At 35.1% G+C, this 20,772-nt stretch overlaps 1 protein-coding gene across 11 annotated transcripts in view; it reads right to left on the bottom strand.

The window, feature by feature from the left end:
- Positions 1-20,772, bottom strand: part of SOX6 (SRY-box transcription factor 6) — a 487,451-nt gene that overhangs the window by 276,431 nt on the left and 190,248 nt on the right. The gene's annotated exons all lie outside the window — the stretch shown is intronic.

Here is a 20,772-nt window from a genome sequence, read left to right as displayed (position 1 = left end):
TGGAAGTCTTCACTGGGACAATTTTACCTTCAAAGATTGCCTCCCTGCAGCAATCATACCATATAAATGATACAACTCCACTTCTTATTCCAATATTGGTCTACAAATGAGCAATGTTGATTCGGATTACTAATAAATCAGTATCTGGTGACATCTTTATAATTATGGGGATCTCTCAACTGTTGTATAACAAAAGCAAATGTTTAGCCCATTAGTAGTCAATAAAGCTTGAAAAAGTGTGGTTATCCAATTATTGCATAGCAGAAGAAGTAAAAGAATTCTATTAAGTAAAGAGGTTATCCATGTCCATATAATTTGAGCCCTTGCCAAATGTTACACACATCCTGGTTCACACTCCTCAGGAAATATACCAATTATACTCTATGAAAATTATGCAATATATCAGAATTCCTAACCCAAGATCAAAATCATATTTTAGAGACACATACAAATGAAATATGTATATTCTCTGGAGCCAAAGATCACCTAAGGTGTGGGAAAGGAATTCTCTGTATGCATGCAGAGTATTTTTAAAAGAAATTTATCATTTTAGTTATTCCTTTCATTTGAGGAAAACTATACTGATGCTTTGTTTGTCAAATACTGAAGTTATGTGTGGATATTAAACTCTCATTATCATAACTCAATTTGTGTTGGAGTTTTGACAAAACAAACAGTTCACAAGAACACTGGGAAATTATTCTTTTGATATTGCAAAAAAACCTGTTTTCTATGACAGCCCTAATCTGAGGTAAGTGGTGTTTTAAAGAAACATTAGTGAATACAACTTACTTCTGACTGATAATAGAAGACAGGTAATCTGTGCTTAACAATGGTAATTGGGACCAAAATTTCCATCTCTAAGCAACGCAGTCTACATTGCAATCATTAAGTAAGTATTATGGGTTGTTAAGTGAGGAACTTACTACAACTTCCTACCAGCTTGCAACAAACAAGGTCAATGGAGAAGGTGGCAGGAAATTGCAAGATCCAAGAGGCTCGTATACAAGCCAGTGGGTAGGTAAGTGGGATACACACACGTACTAGAGAGTATAAAATCTTGTACTCTGTAGTTAGGCCCTTTTAGGAGAAAAAACAGCAGGAGCAGGAATGACTTACAGAAGCAACTTGCAACCTTTCTGCAAATGGCAGGAATGTGAGTCAGTTGCTAAGCAACCAGGTGACAATCATGTGACTTACAGATGTGATGGGACAGCTAGAACTTTAAAAAGTTATAAGCAGCATTCATTTCATACCACCATAACTTCCAATTGTTGCTGAACGAGTAGTTGTTAATCAAGGACTACCTGAAATACATGCACAATTTTCAAAGTATTCACGATATTAAGCAAGCAAATGTCAACTAAATAGAAGTAGTCTTCAACTTACAACAGTTCATTTGGGACTGTTCAAAGTTACAACGACACTGAAAAAAGTGACTTATGACTGTTTTTCACATTTATGACCACTGCAGCATCCCCATGGCCATGTGATCAAAATTCAGATGCTGCTTGGCAACTGACTCTTATGTACGACAGTTTCACTGTCCTGGGGTCATGTGATCCCCTTTTGTGAACTTATGACAAGCAAAGTCAATAGGGCAGCCAGATTCATTTAACAACCATGTTCCTAACTTAACAACTTTAGTGATTCACTTAACAACTGTGTCAAGAAAAGTCATAAAACGGGGCAAAACTCACTTAACAAATGTCTCACTTAGCAACAGAAATTTTGGGTTCAATTATGGTCGTAGGTTGTAAGACTACCTGTAGTTAGAAAATACTATTACTAGTGGAAGTTGAAGCAAGTAAATTTGTTTATTTATTTATTTTATTTTGTCAAGCGATTATAAGATAACAGGTATAAGTATAAACATAGTTATGAATACATGAAATGGATACATATAAGAAAAATAAAAAGAAACAATAGGACAGGGACAGTAGGCACGTTGGTGCGCTTATGCATGCCCCCTACAGATCTCTTAGGAAAGGGATCAGGTCTATAGTAGACAGTATTGTAGGAATGCTGTCTTGTGCCATGTATTTGAAGGGAAATTATCTAAGAAAGGCAAATGATAAAATGATAACAATGTAAACTTTGAATATATTTTACAATCCGGTTCATTAGAAAACAACTGACAGAACAAATTAGAGTGAAACAGCAGAATATATTCTCTGTGTATCAAAATGTCTGATTTAAAACTATGGATGCAAGCTGGAGAGACAGAAACATGCGTGAAAGAGAGGATTTTCCATAGGATTTTCTTTGGAATTTTGACCATCTACAGCAGAGTTGTCAAACTCATGGCCCATGGGCCAGATGCATCATGTGCTGGCCCCACTCCTGCCCGGTTTAGCAAAGGGGGGAAAAGTCCCAAATGTCATGTGACACCACTGTGATGCCACAAGTTTGACACACCTGATTTACAGAATTAATTGCCTGAAACCTAAATGAAAGCAATAATAATTTGTTTTCAGACAATATTTGAAGGATTGTTCTTAAACTGACTGCAAAAGCCTGCGTTAGTTTTATTTGTGTTATCATTGTGCTCATGCATTTTAGGTATGTGAAAAAAGAATTTAATGTTTCGTTCTTCCTTAGGACCCTGCCAATCTGGCTGTTCTAAGGGTGGTCTAGCAATTATCTGATATAAGACTTCCAGAACAGGAAATAGTTTATGATCTTTTGGATATGGTTGCCTAGAGCCACTTCCATAGGATTTACTTCCAGAAAATTGCTGGACCACCCATAGCATAGTTGGATTAGCTGTGTCCTGAAGAAGAACAAAATGTTCTGGAGTTCCCTGGAATGTTCTGTATCTGGAAATGGAAAGAAAAAAAATCACATTCCTAAAACAAAGTTGAGTTAAGGTGCTATTTTTGGTAAAGGTATCATTTCTCATTGTACAAAAACTCTATTTATAAAAGATAGTTTGCTGGTTGCTCTTTTTTGGAACATGAACTATATACATGTAACGACACCTGTTAAAAAAAAAAACTAAAAATAGGCTATAGGATTGATTGTTCATCTTCAGTTTCAGCATGCAATCCCCCACTATCGATACTCTCTCTATTTGTGTCAAACTCACATCGTCATGGTGGCATCACATGACATATTGGGATTTTCCCCTCCTTTGCTGACCCAGGCATGGGCATGGCCAGGATGTGATGCATTTGGCCCGCAGACCAGGAGTTTGATAGCCCTGCTCTATTTAGTTTGCTGTTACACAAACCAAATAGTTTGGGCTAAATAAACTAAATAGTTTGGCCCTATTATTACTTTAAATTAAACCTGGTAGGATCAACTAACATTCAAACCACAATTAAATTCAGTGACCACAATTCATGTATTATGCTAAACCATCAGGTGTGAACCTAAATACTATGATAAGCCACAGCCTAAAACATAGCATGTTGTACACCAAATAAATCAGCTGTAGTTTCTTCTATTGAAATAAATTATCATTAAAATAAACCTGCTCAAGCATACTGTATAAACTCAGTGACACATCTGCTTTCATTCAAACCTTAGCTGCAATTATCAGAGAGAAATGCTGAAACACTGAGGAGCCAAGGGGAATCTATATGTAAAACAAGCATTGAGGTCAGGGTGCAGAAACAGATTCTTGTACAATACAGGTGATGGCATTATATTTTCTATTTACTGTAGTTTGTGTACCTAACCTGTGCACAATTAAATATAGGACAGGGCTAGCATAACCATGGGCACTGTTAAATGATGGTAGAATGAGCTGATTGTTTGTATTGTCTTAGGGGCAGGATCAAAAAGGGGGTATCCTTCATTTTCAAGTCAAAATCTACTCTTCCACAAGAAAAGGAAATCTAAAATTATAAGCCTATGTGCATTGTGCTATTAGAATACTAATTGTATTCAGTAAAAATCCAGTAAAATATCCTTCAAAAGACCTGGGTGCAACAGGGGAAATTAATTCATAAAATAAGAAAAGTAACACAAGTGAGCAATGTTAATATAGTTGCAGATGGGATCACATATTGGAAGCCTACAATGCTTTCCTGTTCAATGGCCAACAGAACTACATACAAACACAATCCACTCCTATAGGGGTTTAAGGAAAATATTTGTATGAATGGCCAGGATAGCAGAAGAAGAAAAAATCAGTAACATGAATGGGTTGCTTGTTATTTCAATGAAGTTGAGCCTTCCCTGGTATAGAAAGGTATCAGTCATCACATTTAATAGGATACATGCAAATGCTTATACCCTAGGAAAGCGGGATATCCAAAATGGTTTTAATTCTAAGATTTGGCAGCAAGTTGGCCCTTTTAATTCAAGTACAAAGCAAACATTTATGGAAAAAATGTTTTTGTCATTTTGTACTAATATTTTCTTCTGTTGGGATTCCAACAAAATATATGTACCAAGAAATGTTTATTTAATTAATTCTCTAGATGCGCAGTGAACAATTTAAAACTGGACAAAGCCCCCACCTTAAAGTCCCTCTGCATTTTCCAACAAAGCTCAGTGGAGAAATTCCATATTAGAACCTTTTGTACACTGGTTTAATGTTGTCTTGTTTTTTAAATAAGATTTTAAAATATATAAAAATGTTCTATACTGTGAATACTGTGGTATATTGCACTCTACTAGTAAATTGTTCATTTGGCTGCCTCCTCCTCATTATTATTATAGCTGTTACATCACACTGTTTACAAACTACTAACTGGCTGTTTTCTTAATATAGTCTTCCTGACTAAAGAATGAAGGATGGCCCTCAATGCAAAAACAGTTACCCCTACACCAAAGAATAAAAAACTAAAATGTCAACTACTGCATTTCTGACACTGCAGACACATTGTCCAATGATTCTTTTATAAAACAGGGGAACTTTTAACCCTTTCCTTCTCTCTTCTTTTGAAGTTTCTCCCTACCTATTTCACTCAAGTAATTCCAGGATTCTCTCCAGTTTCAAAGATAAACGCTGTAAGAGAAAGTAAATATTGCTGAAGAGAAAAGCACTTTATAAATAAAAGCTTGTGCTCTTGCTTAAGGTAGATCTATTGAAACTGGTGGACCTGTGATTAAACAAATTTGAAGTAGAATTAATAATAACATGGTATGTACACCTATACCAAAGAAGGGAGAAACAAGGGAGCCATAGTGCTAATTCCTCATGCAAGCACAGTTTTACTTAAGATCTTTACAAAGAAGAATAAAGCCATACATAGAGAAGAAAGGCCAAATGAACAGGCAGGTTTTAGAAAAAGCAGAGGGACATGAGATTAGAGTGTTAACAAAAGATGGATAATGGAGAGAGCAAGAGAATTCAAGATGGTTTACTTTTCCTTTATTGGCTGTGGCAAGGCCTTTGATTGTGTAGATTCATGCCAGAATGAGGAATATATTAAGGCTAACAAGGCATGCCAGTACATTTGATTATTCTTCAGAGGCACCTTTACAATGTACAAGAAGCTCCTGTAAAAACTGAACTTGGAGAAACCAGAATTAGGAAGGCTTTCAGATAAAAATGCATATAATCCTTATATTGGTTCAATTACACAGGAAATATATCATAAGATGGCAGGCTTGAAAAGATTACAGCTAGAATCAAAATTGGAGGTCAAAATGCAAATATTTGATGTATGTAGGGAGCACCACTTTGGTATCTAACAGATTAATTTCTTGTGAAGATAAAAATGGAAAGTAACACATAAAATACAACCATAAAAGATAACATATGATAGTATTCTGATAAGCATATTAGCCCTACCCTACTGGTAATTCCATTCTGCATCAAGTCCTATATGCCAGGTAACAGTATTTTTCTACTATGTTTACAACTTTTGGGTTTTTGTCAGCCAAAAAATACTGGATACAGAATTCATCCAGGTGATCACACTGTTTCACTACTATAGCCTGCAACAAATAGCCTTAGCCAAATAGCAGCATAGGGCTGAATTTTAACAACTCATGTTTGAACTTGTCCAGGTTCAGATGGCCAAAGACTCAAGAGACTGTTATATCTGCTTCTAAGACTGCCAAAGGGAGAACATTAAAATGGTCTGTGAAGAAGGCCTATGGTATTTAAAGTAGTTAAGCAACCTCAGATAATTTGTGCAATATCATAGATATGTCCCACCGAATTGTAGCATCTCCTGGCAATTCTATGGATAAAAGTCTGTTACCATATTATGCAATGCTTGTAGATGAACTCTTGTAGCTTCCAGCATTTTGTTGGGCCACCACTTTTACTGTTGGCCTCTTCTCCATCTTGATCAACATTATCATCTATTCTATCACATCATATAATGTCTCCAAAGTATTATAAATTTAGTTTTGTTATAATGCTTCTATTCAAGCTTGCTTCCTCTCTAAAGCACAATAGTGAAATAAAAGCTAAAAATAGTAGTTTAGGATTTCTCCTACCTTCTCCAGATCAATTTGGTTGATTTCATGTTATAACTCTATGTCATCAGTCCACTGCTTAGTTACCTTCTTAGTTTTGTTGATATCAGATCTTAACAGGAACTTATAGGGCAGTCCACAAGTGTTTGGATTACTTACAAAACCTCCCCATGATTTAAAACTAAAGCTTTTGATTCCATTAGCAGAAGCAGCTCTATAGTTACCAGACTAAACTGCAGCCAGTAACATTATTTGCCAGATTTTCTTTTTTATTCTGGAGATACTAGTATCTAACCTCAGTGCTATATTGGAAACACATTTATGGTTCTCAAAGAGCCAATCCATATGTTTTCAGAAACAGCAAAGTTAGGGAGTCTAAATAATGTGAAGATCACGTGAAGTGTTAATACCACTTTATAATGCCTTGGTAAGGTCACACTTGGAATTCTGCATCCAGTTTTGGTCACCACTATATAAAAAAGATGTTGAGACTCTGGAACGAGTGCAGAGAAGAGCAACAAAGATTATTAGGGGCTAGAGGCTAAAACATAAAAAGAACAGTTGCTAGAATTGGGTATGTCTACTTTAATAAAAAAGAACTAGGGGTGACATGATAGCAATGTTCCAATATCTCAAGGGCTGTCACAGAGAAGAAGTGGTTGCTTGAGATGTAAAGAAGAGATTAATTCTAGGAAAGCTGGAAATGACAGACATAATGAGAAAAGATATGGATATTTTTACAACGGAGATCAATAGTTAATGCAATAGTTAAAGCAGGACATGGAAAAGCAGCAAGACCTCTCTGAATTATGGATTTGGAATTGGACATAATTATCCAGAGTACCATGGGCTGTAAGAAAAACCAATCAATCCAGCTTAGACTGACTTCTTCCTTGAAGCAATAATTAGCAAGCAAATATATATATACTTTAGGCATATGATACAAGCAGATAACAGAATACAGATAATCCTTGATGACCACAGCTGGGATCATAATTTCAGTTGTAAGTTGTTGTAATCATACGTCAAGGCACCCACCTGACCAGACCCATTTTTTTGATAATTATTAAGTGAACCACATTGTTCTTAAGTGAACAAATACCAGATGGGTATTTTTTGCCAAAAATTGTTGCAAATCATGGACACATGTCCATGACACACTGCAGCCAATTGTAAATGTGAGCTGGTTGCCAAGTGCCTAAAATGCAGTCGTGTGATGGAGATGTGGCACAACTTTTTACAACAGCTGGAAGCGCTTTATGGGACATAAAGGGTGCTTTATGGGTCATAAGGCACCCTTTCCAAGACTATCATAACTTCAAACAGTTGTAACCAACCAGTTGAGGCCTATCTAAAAAAAACCTATTATGTTTGGTAAGCTTGAAAGAAGGGGAGGGGGGAAAGGAATGACACCAGCTCTGGTGAAAAGATAAAATCAAGGAGGTCATTGGAATGTCCTCATAGGTCAAGATGGTTGAACTTTGTCACCAATGGTCACACCTGACTTGATAACACCTAATCTAACTATTGTGATTCCAGACCAAAAAGGGAACTATAGTACAATCAGAACCAAAAGAGATTCTTCCTAACAATTGTAAATGATAAACACAATTGAGCAACTTCTTCAATAACTGCTTAAAATAATCGCTGACTATAAAGCTTCCTTTTTACAACCCTGTAATCCCTTAATTCAAGAGAGTCGGGCGATTGGATAGAGCTGAGAATGACATTATAATATAACTGGGTCTTTGCAATATAAAATAACATGTCAGCTCTAATTTTATCCTGATTTCACTATACAATTTTTCTGTGGTTGGTTATCCTGTTTTATGTACAAAGAATGACAATAAATCTGATATACCTTTATTGCCAATTTGGTTATATAAAAAGTTACACTATTTAATTAAGAAATTGTATTTAACTTCCAATTGATAATCTGAAATAATCTCAGATTTAGCAAATATTAAATTAGCATCAACTTGACTATCATGTTTTTTGACAAGTAGCCTTTATGTTATGTGCTCTTTAATCATATAATATAGTCCTTAGCCACATCACTATGCTTGTTGTGACATTTGGAAACTATATTTATTTTAAATTAATAGAGTCATGCCACAATGATACTAAAACTATGTGCATTTATTGTAAAGAGCCTCTATCAGGATTTTGTGAACAGAATTCTCATTTTGGAATTGACTTAAGGTATAAAAGCCAGTTTTCAATATGAAATGTGAAAAGGAACAAAGGAGGAAACTGCAATATTTGAATAATATCCTGAGGAAAAAACACCAAACAACTAAACTTTGGAGTCTCTCAAAAATTGTTAATGGCTGGAGAAAAGATTCTCTCTTTGAAGTGCTGATGAGAGGTAATGGATTTTTATGTTTGTTTAGAATGCTCAATCTATGTTTCTATATATTTAACTCATGTACTAGAAAATAAATTCAAATGTTATTCATGGCTGTAAGCTTCTGCAGTTCTCCTTCAAATAGGAATTTAACATTCCAAAGCAAATCAAATCAAAGCAAATGAGATAGAGATAGATAGATAGATAGATAGATAGATAGATAGATAGATAGATAGATAGATAGATAGATAGATAGATAGATAGATAGATTAGATAGATCGACCCAGAAAGACAGAGACTAATAAGCCATTAGAAATGTATATCAAGAGCAACAAGAGAACCTTGTTCACATATCACTATAACGTAAATGCTTCTAAAGTGAGTTGCAAATAGCAAAAAGTTGGATGCCTTCAGAAACTATCACCCAATATTAGAAATTCTACAGAGTTTATATTTACCCAGCTTTTGCATCTATTTTGCACTCAACCATTTGTAAGTATCACACATAAAAACTAGTTATGGATGTAAGGGAATCTCATAGAAATGTTACAAATAAGGAATCCCTTTACCAAATCTGGGAAAAGATAATCCTTATAAACACGGAGAAATGTTGTATCCTGTGTGTTTATGTTAGTGATACAAATTGCTGAAAGAGTCATGTTTCAAGGCTATGAAACATTTTTCTTTTTAATAAACCTCACTAACTGATGTCCATGGCTAATTTTCCTAACTCAACAAAAGCACTCTACATACCCAGCTTTATTCTTTGAAACAGACACAAAGCCCATTTTTCCTCTCTAAGCTGTCAAAGTACAAAAGAAAATGTATAAAGTCTTGCACAGATGTAGCAAAGTACTGGATTACATCCTTTGGCAGGTGCTCAATATGCAGCCCACATAATCATATGTTAATGACTGGAGTGTGTTAATCAGCATGCATACCTGATTCCTTCTCAACCAAAGTAGGAAAGAAACCAAACAATTTACAGCATATAAATGCTTCTACTTTCAAAACACGCTGGGAAAAAAAATACTGCAATTGAATGAAAGACTGTTTCCAAAGCCCGATATCCACAGAAGCCCCCAAAAGCATGCTGTTGTAGCCCAGATAAAGCTGAAGGCCCATAATCAATGATTAAGTTTTAAAAAGAAACAAATCCCAGTGTTCCAGACTTCCTCAAGGCTAAGTCCTGATTTTTTTTTTCCCAAGACCTGATTTCAAATGAAAATTTTGGGGTACACATTCTGAATCTGTTCTAGACAGTCCAACTTCGTATGTCATAGGCACGTAATGTATGATAATACACATGATAATACACATATGATAATGCACAGTGGTGGGGTTCATATTTTTTTACCACCGGTTCTGTAGGTGTGGCTTGGTGCATTTGCATATGCGCAGAGGGTTTGCTACTGACCTTCTCCTGCAATCCTGTACTCTCCCTGTGTGAAAAACACCAGACGTACGGCAATCTGCTATGCAGCGGGAAGCAGTTGAGCTTCAAAATCAGGAAATAAAGGTCAGAATAGAGCCAGGGCGGGCGGGGCCCAACACCTGATCATTGGAGTGAACCGGTTCGCTCACAGATGATTCTTGGACCTACCAGTTCGGCCAAATCGGGCCAAACCGGTAGAATACCACCCCTGATAATACATGATATAGTTGTCAAATAATTTCCTTGGAAAGAAGATACAAAGCGCATTACCTTTGTTAATCTTAGCACATGACAATTATACTGCACATCCATTCCTGGACATGTCCTAGTATTCACCTGACAAGAAGACACTACTGGTATATTTCAATTTCAAAAACCTCTGCTTTTTCAGAATCTTTGAGAACCATTTTTCCCCATATCCCCATGCTATATTGGCTAGTCATTTATCCTCTCTTCCCTTCCCCATATGCCATCTTTTTCTTGGCATTCTGATTCAAAGAGGGATACCATTGCCAAGTTAGCATATTAAAGTAGGAGTTGGTATCATATAAATTTAATTAAAGCAACATTTGGAAGTCTGTAGGCATCAGGATAACCTGGCATAAACGTATATTGGTTTTATAATGCGATCCATACATAGCTATGGATGTGCTTCTTGAACTGAATAGATTGTAATAGGGCTGAACTCAGCGTTGCACTACAGAAGATAATGTTGCATTGGTCCTATAAGGAACAATTCCAGATAGGTTGGCACAGTATTGCAGCCTTACTGCAGAAACCATGTAAACTCTGAAGCAAAAGAAGTTGGATTCAGTTCATGCATTCACATGCAAATAAGATTATATTATATTATTATATTATATTATTTTATATAGTTATTGTATGTGAGCATTACATCATGGATTTTTACTGTTGAGAACAGTAGTTTATTGACACATGAATCCATTTGGAAATGTTGTTTATTATACTGAGCATATGTAGCTGCTTCTCTATTAAAGAAGAATAGAAAAAGTTTCTATTATGCACTCCTCTTAAATAGATAAGAAGTACTCCTTACATCTTATCAACTTACAACACTTTCATACTGTATTTTATTCTACTCTAATAGAAATTATTACTTAATCAATATAACTTGAAGAGGCAGGATATATATTTTATTTTTATAGAAAAAAACAAATGAAAAATTTTAAACCCAAACCAATTGTATACAAATATACATACATATATAGAATAACAGTTATTAACCCTCTCACTGAATTATACTTTAAGTTTTTATATGTTGGTTAACATGCATCACCAAAAGGCAATACATTTAGCAGTTATTGACAACAGACATATATTTTTAAGCACAAATTTAGAAATACACTTTAACTTCTAAGCCAACTTATGTACACATGAGTTAATCAAATATACATTTGTGTTGTTAATTTTAAATGTCATAACCCCTTCGAAAAAGGCAAACATTGACCTGCTTCACACATTCCACTAAGCCATGGTTATCTCAAGCATCATTAATTGGATTCATAAGGATTCAGGTATCAAACATAGTTTATGTATCACAATGGCTGTGATTACATGATACATCAGGTCAAAACCAAATATGGCTTGGTACAATGTGTGAACACAGTCACAATCTAATAGAAGAAGATCCAGATAGATTTACTAAATGTAAGTACAGTAATGATCTACCATGCAAAGAATTTATGAGAATAATTATGATGGTCACTTTTAAATCAACCAAGTCTAATGTTCTCAAATGCTTATCCATTTCCTTGTTTATGTGGCTGTTAGAAAACACAAAATAGGAGGATTGTATCCTGTTTCATCCCCTGATAAATTAATTTTGCCCCATGGTACACAAATTGTACAAGTCAATCTCAACAATATTTCTACATTAAAAGTTTTTAAAATCAATCTGTTGATACCTCAATAATTTATTAGACAAACAGGAGTAGTCTCATCAAAACTGATGAATAATCCAGCAAGAAAAGGAACTAAGGAGTAAGTAGATTGACCAAATTCTATAATGTCGAGTTTAACAGATAACTGAAAGGAAATTTATTAAATTAAGTATGACTCTATTTATATGGTCTAAAAGGGCCCTTCAACCTTCCCCAGCTTGTTATGCAGACCCCAAAACCTAATCAATATCTTGTTTAAAATAATACATTTCTCTTCAGGTTCCATATAAGTAAAGTTTCAGGGATAGAGGAAACAGGGGGAAAGAAGCAACTATCCTACTGTGAATGACAAGTTCTAAACACATACAGGATTTCATCAGATTGCTAGCTCACTTTGTTTTAAGAAGGTGATATTGAAGCAATATTTTACAGAATTAAGTCACTACTCAATGCAAGAAATATTTTAAAGGATATAGGAAGAATATATGATAGAAAAAGTTGGACACTCAAGAATTGCAGGTGGTCCTCAACTTACAAGAGTTCCTTTAGTGACCATTCAAAGCTACAACGGCACTGAAAAAGTGACTTGTGACCATTTTCCACACTTACAACCTTTGCAGCATCCCCATGATCATGTGATCAAAATTTAGATGCTTGGCATCTGGTTCATATTTATGACTGTTGCTGTGTCCCAAGTCATGCGATCCCCTTTTGCCACCTTCTGACAAGCCAAGTCAGTGGGGGAGCCAGATTCACCTAACATCTAGGTTATTAACTTATCCACTGCAGAAATTCAGTTAACAACTGAAGCAAGAAATGTCGTAAAATGGGGCAAAACTCACTTAACAATGTCTCAACAACAGAAATTTTGAATTGAATTGCGGTCATAACTCAAGGACTACCTGTATTTTGTCTGCCATTATTTGCTTTCATCCGGCATCTATTTTTAGTGCCTCCTGAGAAAGAAATAAGGACCTTTATAACCATTTCTTTTTATTGTTACTCCCTGGTTGTTGTTTTTTAATCTATCCTCATAAAATTATACTGTTTTTGCTGAGGTATCTACAATAATTTATATAAAGCATTAGCACTCTGATCCAACTTGAATATTTCCTTTTTTTCCCAAACCAGAATTTAAAAATAAGGATGCGCAAAAGGTTTGGTCTGAAAATATTCTGAGCTGAAATCATGTTTCAAAGGTCCCAGACTATAAACAAAACACTTAGAACAAAGCAGCAGAACTTTAGATTATTCCAAGAATCCTTTGTATCGCTGTTTGTTGGTATGTAATTGGCTGGCCTTTTTTCAAACTTTTTTCCCCCGACAGCACGAACAGTCCAGACCTCAGTTAACCGGGTGGGAGGGGTGGTGGTGAGAAGGAGAAGAACATGTAGAGAACTGGGAGGAAAGCAGCACTTAAGCACGCAGCCGAAGACAGCTATTCACTAATGCAAGCTTTGCAGCCTGCTTGTGAGTAATCTCTCTTTTGTTTAGTTTTGTTTTATTTCTTTGCTAGGAGGAAATTAGACTCCAAGGGGGTAGACAATGTGCAATGTATTTGTGCTTATTTTGTCGGCAAATAAAACAAATGTGTATGGGGGCATATTGTGATTAGCATGCAATTGGTGCAAATGCAAAGATCACCAGTACAAGGTTGGTTGTTAGTTAATTTGCTGAGTTTGGATATGATTGTGCATATTACTCTTGTGCATATTACTCTGCTGAAGCTAAGCATAAGTAATCTTTCTGGAGATTTAGTAGGTATGCATTCTTTGAACCCCCTTGTATTTACTGCCATGTTATAATTTTATTCCTGCAGTTAAAAGGAACCAGCAGCTACTCTGTGTATAAGAAAAACACTAAGCAAAGGGAACATGATTTATTTTGCCAACAGTAACAAAAATGTGTAATTGTATGTTTAAAAATTATGAACTTTAAGAAAAAAAATCATAAGGTATAAAGTCATAGGAATAAAAAAAAATGAAGTTGCATTCCTGGCTTGTTTATTTTCTGACTTAGAAAGATGCTAGAAAGGAATGGTGGCTGTTTTTTGCCTTGTTCATTTGCTGGTTCAATTCCTCAGGATATCTTTTAAAAGCCTTATCTAATTAAGAAAAAGTGGTTCTGATACCAGATTCTTATTTAAACAAACTTATTTTTCAGTGAATAAAGCCAGGCCTATATTCCCATTGTTTTCTATAATAATTTATAGTTTAGTGCATTCATAAATGTTTTTAAAATGTTTTTAAAAGCCAGATTTTATCCAAGTTGATTGCCCAGTAGCAATCAGCATGGTCTACTACCAACCTATTTGGTACTCAAATGTGAAACAAGGGAACTGTGGGTTCTGAATATAATTAAAAACTTCACACAAACAAAAAGCTTTTAGTTATTTATCTTTACTTCATATGACTCTAGAGAAATCATTATGTCACAGTGTATAATTATTCTTCATCTATTTGTAATACTTACAAAAACCAGCCATTTGTTGATTTTCACTAGCAATCAAAGGAAGACAGATTTGAATATAGGCTCTGAACTGAAAAGGGAGACTCTGAATCTGAGATTAAAAAATCTTTTCCAGATCACCAAGTCTAGATCCAAACAGAATCATGCGCCTATGCTACTATTATATTCTATTATTGTTCTTGCTTTTCAAACTAACCTTTCTGCAACAAATGCTTCAAACTCTTTAATTCCAGTTCTAAACACTTATTTTCCTGTCTTAGCATTAGCAATAGCAATTAATTCTTTACAGCCATCTCTAAATGGTTTACAGCAGCAGTAGCCAATCAGTGGGCCGTGGCCCACTGGTGGGCCGTGATAAAATTTTGGTGGGCCGCAGAGTAATCTCACCCCCAGAGCACACACCACCAAAACAATTAATCCAGGCTGTGCAGAAACACAAAGCTCCGCCGCCCACATGACCCGCGGGAACCCTCTCCGCCTACTCACTCCTTACCCGGCAAACTTGCCTCAGCTAAATTGATATTTTTCCTTTTTCCAATCATCAGCTGTTCTGCTGTGCTCAGATTTAGATTAGCTAGGAAGCAGAAATGGTTGGATTTCTTGCTTTCCTATCTGGTCTTTAGATCTTCTTCTCTGCTTTTAAGCACAGGTTCTGATTATTCAGTGCAGACTCACGAGTTCAAGCAAATTTGAGAGACTGAGCTAGCCAATGGCAGATAGATAGATCACTGAATGATTCTGTGAGCAACTGAATCTGCCTGCCTGCTTTGCCTGATTTTGGGTAAAAGTTGCTCTTTTTTATAAAACATTCAATATTTATATAAATATTTATAATATTTACATACAAGCCATGCCCACCAAGCCACACCCACAAATTAGGCCATGCCCACAGAACCAGTTAGTGGTCCCTGGGATTTAAAATTATGAGTTTGGTGGTCCCTGAAGTCCAAAAGGTTGGCCACCCCTGGTTTACAGAGTCAGTACATTGCCCCCAACAATCTGGATCCTCGTTTTATTGAACTCGGAAGGATGGAAGGCTGAGTCAATCTTGAGAATCGAACTCCTGGCAGTGAGCAGAGTCAGCCTACAATACTGCATTCTAACCACTCAGCCATGGTTCTTTAATTATTTACATTGTTCTCATGTACACGAAAACAAGGGATCTAATTTGTAAATCTACTAATACCTTAAAATATACCTTTGAAGATTTTTTGCTCTAACTTTTTTCAGGAATAGAAGCATCAAAACTTATCACTTGTAAGGTGTAATGAAGATTCACCTTCTCCAATTGCTAAGACTACAAGAATGGTGATTATTCAAGCTAAAGCTACTTGAACATAGAAATTGTTACCTTTTCTTGAATCTATCAAATGAAGAATCTCCACAGACATTTATTAAATGAAGAGTAAGTGCAAAAATAATTTCTAAATGCACCTCCCATTTGTTAAATTCATCATATAAGTAACAGTTGGGAATACTGGAGGGGACGTTAAAGCAAAATATTTTAGTTTCCAGACACACATACTCAGTAAAAAAGCAATTCCTAAAAGTTTAAAGATAATTTTCATTTGTACAATTAATGTAATGATACATATAAGTTAAATATATAGGCTCTTCACTATATTATGTTGCTGTGATCTTATACTGTCAGTCAGATGAGTGGTCCTATTCAGAATGCTGGAAATTAGGGCATTTTTCATATCCCTTCTTATTATTAAATCTTGCATAGCTGAATTAGGTGGCATCAACCGATAAATCATTAATTGGCCCCAATATGTAACTATTCACATGAATGATTTACTCATGTTAGCAGTGCAGCATCTCTAACGCTCCGCAATAATTTCAGTAAGGACAAGCCACAAACTGTCCAACAACTCAGTTCCTGGAAACTATGGAACCTTGGCAAGATCTTCTGGGAATGGAGATGTTCAACAATTTGTGACTTGTCCTTGCTGTGACCAGAACTCATGTTGTTCTTAATATTAATAACCTCATCTGTTTAGGAACTGACATTTGATAATTATTTCTTACCTGTAAATGATGCTATATATGCTTTAAACATTAAAAATTAAAAGCTATGTAGAGTGGTTTAGATATTACCTGAGCTGTTAATTTCATGGCAGAAGAAGATAAATTAATAAATATCTCCATTATTATACTTGGTGTGAAAAGATTATTCATGTGGGTAGTAATTTTTACAAACTAGTGGTGATTTCTACGAATTCATAGAAGACTATGCCTTCTGCCTTCTTTCTGGCAAAAGAAGTTGTAGATCACTGACAAATGAGCATGGGACACTACAAACAACAATAAATGCAGGCCAGTTGTCAAGTGTCCAAACTGTGTTCACATGGTCATGGGAGAGACAAGTCAGAACTTTGAAACCAGGTCATAAGTAGCTTTTGGAGGGTCCATCATAGATTTGAATGGCTATAGAAATATAATTAATAAATAAAATAAATTCTACGCTCCAAAAAACCACTCAGTAATTCAGTTCTCATTTAAGAATTAGGGATTAGAAACAAAAATAAACTTTGCCCTTTGATATAAATCCACCATATTTTCACTTTACAAATCAGTATATGAATTCTGAAATTTTCTAAATCTACAGTATATACCAAAAACCATATACCAGGATATTTACAAGAAATATCAAGATATTTACATCTATAACATTATGGTTAAAAATACAAAAAAGTACAACAAAATAAATGATGTATTACAGCATCTACACAGATACACAGACAACACACATATATAAAACATAATGAATATGAAATATGTACAAATTTTAAAATGTACTTCTAAAAATGATTTAAAATATATGGAAGAAATGTAGACAGTGATGTATTTTTCCATCTAGCAGCACTATTTCTCACTTTCAATCCATCCTGCATATCATTTCATATAAAAGCAAATCTTTATCAAGATAATATAAATGTTAAGTATACCGAATATTTGGTTACAAAATCACCCTGTGCTGCAGCAATAAATGGGCATATTTATTGATCTATAGGAACAGTAACTACTGAAGTATACCTCCTCTATACCTTTCCATCATCATCTCCCTACAAGCTTTTGGTATGCTTTCCACCATTTTTCCATTGCCACCATACTTTTATTTCTTAATATAAGATGTGGAAAAAATTATTAAATACATAAGGAGAAAGCTTATTATTTAACATCTTTAACCACTCATGAAAAGGCCGCAGATGGAATTCTATAATATTTTCACTGTCTATAATTTAGGAATTAGTACTTCGTTCTCAAGAGATGATCGGGAATCTTTTCTTCCATGGCACATTCATATCCAGAGAAAAGTTGTATGGACTTCACATCTTACACTGATCACACATCAGTAGTGGACAAAATATACATGTTTATCTTCTGATCATTGCCATGTCAAAATTTCACACACAATATCAAAGTGTTAATGCCTAAAACATGGAAGCTTAATTTTCTTTTTTCAAAATACTGTATGTCAAATATGAACTGGTAGGAAAATTGAGAACATTGAACACACAACTGTGAACACAAAGCTTCTTGTCCTAATTGAGGCACACAAACTAAAAAAAAAATTCAAGAATGATCAAAAGGGTTTGATCAAATGAATGCTATGAACAACCTGCCATTTAAGCAAGATCTAGATGCACCATGATAAAACACAGTTAATAGCTAACTATGTTATAAGCTATAATGCTTTTCCCATGAGGTATACAGTACTTACTGAGATAATTTTCTTTTAAATATCAGATCTGCACTAGTTAGTCCTTGCTTATATGGAATTACTTAGCCTACTGAAGGCCATGAGATCAGTAATGATTTTCAAGTAAGTCTTTCAAAGGTGATTCAAAAATCTGATAATGGTCTATCTTGTATCTCTTTTGGCTTCTTGAAAATGCTAAAGTTGATGTGAAGCTTAATTTTCCCATAGAAACAGAAAATCTTGAAGGGAAAATAAAGCATCCATGGACTTTGTACTGTCTCCTTTGCATTTGCTTGCAGTTACTTTATAAGTGATTGATCTCATTAACTGTATAAGGCCCTAACACTTGGATTCAGAGCAGTGGTGGGATTCATTTTTTTTTACTACCGGTTCTGTAGGCGTGGCTTGGTGTGCGTGGCAGGGGAAGGATGCTGTAAAATCTCCAGACTTTGCCGGTTCTCCAAACTACTCCAAATTTCCGCTACCGGTTCTCCAGAACTGGTCAGAACCTGCTGAATACCACCTCTGATTTAGAGGCACCTTTTTTCTCTCATTATGTAGTATGACCAACTTAGGGAACTTAGTTTGTGCTTTAGGGAAGAACATCAGAATTGGGAACCCTCTTTGGAATTGCCCCCACAACCATGGAGAAAGATACATTTTACAGAAATCACATCACATCTGTGTCTTTTTGGAAAATTTACACAGTAACAAAAAGCCAGAAATCTTTATTTAAAAAAGATGATGTGTCCTTGCGTCCCCTCAATATCCAAGTCAGCACCAAATTTTGCTCCTACATCATCCCAAATCTAGCATGAGATGAAGCTAGGCACTGGGCAGAAAATGGCAAGCCATCAGAAAGTAACTGCTACCTAGCTGACACCATATGATGTCACACCTGATCAGACAGACAGATGAGAGATTACATTGAGGGATGATGTAAGGAGCAAGACATTTAGCTGCCTCATTTTACATACTAAATCAATTCAGAGGCACTGAGCCAGAGCAGAATGTTGGTTCCAACTTTGGTGTTCAGATATTGCACAAAAAATGCATACAGATAAGGTGACAGGCAAACTTGTGGCAAGGAGAGACATCCTTAAATACAATGCTTGGCAGGTGGCTAGGCAATTGGAGGTCATTACCTGAAGATGCTCAGCTAACATCTAAACCTGTACTTGCAAGAAAGTAGTGGGGTACTAAACCAACAAAACCGACCCCATCATTACTGTATTCTCAAGAAGAGCAAGAAGCATGAACTAGAATATAGTAACTTCTTTACTATATTCATAGTAAAAAAAACAATCTTTAAATCTCTAATAAGGATTAAATCCCATTAAATTCAACTAGACTTCAATAAGTGATTGCACTCAATTTCATAAATTTGGGAGCCTTTCAAGTAAGCAGCTCTGTAATGAAGTCAATTCCTCTAAAAAGAAATAGCTAAAAGTGAGAATGGAAAGAGGGGGTAAAGCCTACATTTTAAAGAAGGAGAAGGGTTTGAAAAAGCACATCCAGCATGTGATCTCTGTCAGCAATACACTTGTAGCTACCTTTTTTTAAATTGCAATATATACAATTTTTTTCACTGAAAAAGCACAATAAATAAAATTATTTGACATTATAATTTTTGGCAAGTTTTCCAGCAAAATTTCAGTCTGCCCACTACACTACTAAGATACTGTCTTTTACTTTATGTCTGTATTGATGCCATAGAAATGCTATGACCACACACTTATAAAATAGAAGTCTTTCATATTTAGGGGATAAAAGAAGGTTTTGCCACTTACAACTTACTGTTACCAATATATAAAATCAATGCCTGGATATGGAAAGTAAAAACTGAAGTCAACATTTCTTTAAAATGGACAATATGTCTGCATATAGTGGATATTTTTATCTATCTCATATTTCAAAGGGATACTTGTAGAATTATGTTATCCATATAAATAATCAAACAGTATAACTTTTACCTCAGAAGTCAAAATCATCTTCACCATATAAACACGTATTTCACTGTAGAATCTAAATAGTTGTGGCTGCATTTTGAAATGTATCACATTAATGGGATCAATCCATTATCAATGAACCCAACAGCTATTATGCTAAAAGTTAAATCAGAAAACAGCAACATCTATATTTAACAAAGATATTTATTTTTTTAAGGCAAACTAATCATGGCCTTGTTGGGGAAAACGTCTATATTTATGTCCAAGAAAAGGGATTATTAAGCTTGCTGCTTTCTTAATCATTATATTCAAGCATATAACTTAGCCATAGTTTAGTACAGACAAAATTATTGCACTTTGTTTCTGCTGAAAGGAGGAACCGGAAAGTCTTGCTTTCATTTGAGATAAGCTGTAAATTGATATGTTCTCCAAATTGAAAATAATAGTTCATGAATCTAGCTTATTTTCTTTAACCTTACCCAAGCTTAACCATCAACCATCTCCAGGGGAAAAAAAAGATGAACCCGGCAGAGATTCTTTTATAAATAGAAGCTAATATAATTTAGTATAATAATCAAACC

The sequence above is a fragment of the Notechis scutatus genome, chromosome 1 (assembly GCF_049901735.1).
Source record: "Notechis scutatus isolate UNSWTSFEM ecotype Mainland chromosome 1, rNotScu1.2, whole genome shotgun sequence".
Classification (NCBI taxonomy): domain Eukaryota; kingdom Metazoa; phylum Chordata; class Lepidosauria; order Squamata; family Elapidae; genus Notechis; species Notechis scutatus.
Note: the sequence above shows the minus strand (reverse complement) of the source record. Positions and strands in the feature narration are given on the sequence as shown.